General features: G+C 40.1%; 1 long non-coding RNA gene across 3 annotated transcripts in view; it reads left to right on the top strand.

Annotated features, from left to right (window-relative positions):
* The window catches only part of LOC112062681 (uncharacterized), a 14,557-nt gene that overhangs the window by 3,974 nt on the left and 5,823 nt on the right, over positions 1–4,760 (top strand). The window lies entirely within an intron of this gene.

Here is a 4,760-nt window from a genome sequence, read left to right on the forward strand (position 1 = left end):
CAGCCTGCTTTGTGCAACTGGTTAACTCTGCTAAATACAGTTTGTTTGCCTTGAGGAACACAAAATTGGCTTTCTCTTGCTGTGATAAATGATACTTATACTCCGTATATAGTCTGTGCCACACTGGGGTACTAAATCTTACATAACATCTTATAAAACACCCATATGGCATATGCTAACTTATCCTGGGTGTTCAGGATAATTGTTAGAGACTTTCAGATATGTAAAACTGAACATTCCAACAGATCTTGTTCCCCTGGGGTGGCTGGGTGGGGGGGATTATCCAGTAACAGTCAAACCAATTTATTTTAAATATCTCCCAGGAAGAGTACCTGGCTCCCTATTCATATATGCTTTGTGACCTGCTATCCTCACATTAGGGAAAATAATAACTAGCAAGGATGGCCCCAAACTTGTCTTTGATTCTGACAAAAGTCATGTGGCTATCAGAAGTGAACACAGGGAGATTCATTGCCTGGTTTATACAATTTAGGACCTTGATTTCAAGACTTGTTTCACGGACTAATAATCGTTGTGTTTTGTATGATTAGTTGTTTTGCAGTTGGCCAGTGCATCCTGTCCAGAGCCTTAAATGCTATTGCACAGCCAATGTCACATCAGAGCATTCAACGATGCATTCTACAATGAAAGGCAGGGGAGGGATCTACCCAAACAGTCAAACCAATTTCTTTTTAAATATCTCCCAGGAAGAGTAACTGGCTCCTTATTCATATATGCTTTGTGACCTGCTCTGCTCATATTAGGGAAAATAATAACTAGCAAGGATGGCCCAAACTTGTCTTTGATTCTGACAAAAGTCATGTGGCTATCAGAAGTGAACACAGCTAGATTCATTGCCTGGTTTTTATAATCTAGGCCCTTGACTTCAAGACTTGTTTCAAGGACTAATAATCATTGTGTTTTTTATAATTAGTTGTTTTGCAGTTGGCCAGTGCATCCTGTCCAGAGCCTTAAATGCTATTGCACAGCCAATGTCACATCAGAGCATTCAACGATGCATTCTACAATGAAAGGAGAGGGAGAGATCAACCCATGTCCAACTAAAGACTACATTCTCTAAATAAATTCCTCACCAGCAAAATCAGAGCAATGTTGGAAGTCTACATAACATGGATTAAGGTCTTGTGGCCAAAGGGGTGTACTAAAAACGTCTCTTGACATCCAGGCTAGGGCATGTGATTCTCCCATTAGACATTAAAAAATCTCACGGAATGCCAACTTCAGATGAGTTCCTGAGATCTCTTCACTCTGAGGTCATGATAAAGTGAGACACAACAAAGGCCACTACATAATATTTTTTTTCTAAGCACAGACAAAAGCACGATCACTATACAAATCACCGTATGTCCCTCTCCTAGCTAATTTGAGTGACAGCTAGTTGGGGGGTTTTGTTTTTGTTTTTTTTTGCTTTGTTTCTTTGTTTGTTTTCACCAGTTGCAGCTTTACCCTCACTGTAATCTACTGTCTCTATACAAGAGGTTTATGAAGATACTCAGTCATAGGAATACCTGTCTTCCTGGCAGTAGCCAAAGGGGGGTACTAAAAACGTCTCATGACATCCAGGCTAGGGCATGTGATGCTCCCATAAGACATTAAAAAATCTCACGGAATGCCAACTTCAGATGAGATCATGAGATCTCTTCACTCTGAGGTCATGATAAAGTGAGACACAACCAAGGCCGCTTCATAATATTTTTTTTCTAAGCACAGAATAAAGCACGATCACTGTGCAAATCACCATATGTCCCTCTCCTAGCTAATTTGAGTGACAGCTAGTTGGGCGTTTTTGTTTTTGTTTTTTTGCTTTGTTTCTTTGTTTGTTTTCACCAATTGCAGCTTTACCCTCACTGTAATCTACTCTCTCTATACAAGAGGTTTATGAAGATACTCAGTCATAGGAATACCTGTCTTCCTGACAGTATCCAATCCAGAGCAAAACTCTGCTTCCTTAAGACCTCACCCAAATCACCTAAAACAAGTCGGAATGATTTAATATCCCTTTTCTATCACCCTCTTACTTATATGGCCCACAGTTCCTCATTCTGTGTGTTCTCATTCACTGCTAGGAAAAGTAAACCCACCTTGTTTAACTACAAATGTGTTCCTGGTGGTCCTTAGCTGGGAGGCGTTGATATATTGTATCACGTTAAGCTTGATGACAAACAAAACGAAGAATCAGATATGTTTACTACAATAAACCCACATGCTAATATTTCTAACATAACTCTCAGTTCACAAAGACATTTATTTTGTGTCCTTTCAACCGGCAATTACCAGGCCTCGGGACTCAGAAGAGGGCTGGCATACTGGTGGAGATATTAAGAAGATGAACAGTAAAAAAAGAAACCAAACATAAAATATATTGAAAATAGATTTTCATGATAGTGGAATGGGAGAAGGAAGGAAAAGGTTGAGTTTTGGACAATGAGTTTGAGATGATGGTCTGACTACCAGGTCACATGCTCGTGTACCTGGACCCCATGCTCTGCAACGGGAGAAGCCACAGCAATGAGAAGCCCATGCACTACAATGAGGAGTGGTGCCCACTCGCCACAACTAAAGAAAAGCCCGCACGCACCAACGAAGACCCAGTGCAGCCAAAAATAAAAATAAATGAATAAATAAATTTAAAAAAAAAGAGACTTTGCAGGACTTCCACACCTGCACGAGCCTCAGCAGGCACACTGTAGACCCTCCACCTCGCCTTCACTCAGGTCTGCGTGTTCCCTCCTGGCGCACTCTCAGCAGTGATGTCACGTGCTCAAAACGCTGCCATGTGACTCATGGTATCCTGCACAGATGACATTACCATGCTTTACCAACCAAAGCAAAAACACAATGTTCCTGGTCATTTCCCCTAGAAGACTCATAAGTTGGTATCTTCGATGTTAACATGATCTGAATAGATGAGGATAAGGGAGGCATGGGGAAGCACTATAAATTGTCAGCTTCACAACCACTAGTTCTGAAGGTGATCACATTTCTTCTAAGAAATACCTATTACAGGAAATTCAAGTATTTATGGGAGGCTAATTCTCAGTTGCTTTTATTTTTATGGCTTGTAAAATGCTTTCATATCCTCCCTCTCATCAAACCTTCAAAGCATTCCAGTGAAGTATACAGGGGAGTATTATCCCCGTTTATAACTGAGGAAATCAAGACCCAGTAAGCTGATGAGCTGATTTCCAGCCTTTCTCTCAGCTCCAAACCCACCCTTACTGTACACTGCTCATGAGGCTGGGACTGGGGGCCTGAGAAAACACCCCTCCTTTGACAGCTGTTATGCTCCAACAGTAGCAGACACCAGAGGGACAGGGCAAGGCTGGATAGAGGAAGGAGAAGGAATTTGTTCCCTTGTTTGCTTGCTTTCACTCAACAGTAGCTCTGTACCCCGCAGCAGTTGTTCGTTCCAATTTCTCTTTATTTCTATACACTTAGAACCAGTGTCATCCTGCCCCCTCGGAAATACCAGCTCCAGCTGGCTGCCACCCCCTTCTCAGAGGTTCAAGAACCAGCTCTGCAGGGGCCTCGCCGCCAAGCGCCTAAATTCTAAGAATCCCAAACTCTTCCTTTTGTTCCTCCAGCCTTAGGGGTACAGGCGGCTGCCAACAGTTTTAATCTCAATGTTACTTCTCTGTGTTCCCTGTGTGCCTTCTCAGTCCTCTAGTACTTGGTTAACCACTTGCATATGTTAAACTCTCTCTGATAAAATAATAGCCGTGGTTTTTGTTTCCCTTAATGGACTCTGACTGATAAATCAGGCTTTCTGAATCAAAATGAAAACTCTGAAAAATACACCTGAGGTGTAAGAGACTGTGCAGATATACACAAAAATAGATGACAGTATATTAGAATTCTTGATGGGAATGGATAATGGAATAACGGTAATAGATAACACCTTGTGCCAATTTGGCAAGTCTTGGTTATATGATTGTGGTAAAATCTCCAGCTGGCTTTGCTTTCTACCCACCCTGTCAGTATACCTGTTTTTTCCCAAACAATTTTTCTGTTTTCCCTTAAGATGATGGTTTACCAGCCTCATATAATTGCTTCTTTCTGAGACTCATGTGTTAGTTTTCACTGTATCCAGTTTTGATCTCTGATAAAATAATAGCCGTGGTTTTTGTTTCCCTTAATGGACTCTGACTGATAAATCAGGCTTTCTGAATCAAAATGAAAACTCTGAAAAATACACCTGAGGTGTAAGAGACTGTGCAGATATACACAAAAATAGATGACAGTATATTAGAATTCTTGATGGGAATGGATAATGGAATAACGGTAATAGATAACACCTTGTGCCAATTTGGCAAGTCTTGGTTATATGATTGTGGTAAAATCTCCAGCTGGCTTTGCTTTCTACCCACCCTGTCAGTATACCTGTTTTTTCCCAAACAATTTTTCTGTTTTCCCTTAAGATGATGGTTTACCAGCCTCATATAATTGCTTCTTTCTGAGACTCATGTGTTAGTTTTCACTGTATCCAGTTTTGAAGTTTTCCTGCGCAATTTTATAGCTTTTCTTCAGGCTATTGTTTAAGGTTGTCTTAACAATTTATATAATTTCTTTATCATTTATATGCAGTTACTCATATTTCTTTATAATTTATATATTTTAGATTTTCTAGTGCATTATAGTTTTAAAATATTTCACACTTACCAGTGCCTTTTAGTTTGTAAAGTGGTTTCTGCTTCATAATTTCATTTGAACTTTATCTGAGAATAAGAATATTTTGTTCA

The sequence above is a fragment of the Physeter macrocephalus genome, chromosome 21 (assembly GCF_002837175.3).
Source record: "Physeter macrocephalus isolate SW-GA chromosome 21, ASM283717v5, whole genome shotgun sequence".
NCBI classification, from domain to species: Eukaryota; Metazoa; Chordata; class Mammalia; order Artiodactyla; family Physeteridae; genus Physeter; species Physeter macrocephalus.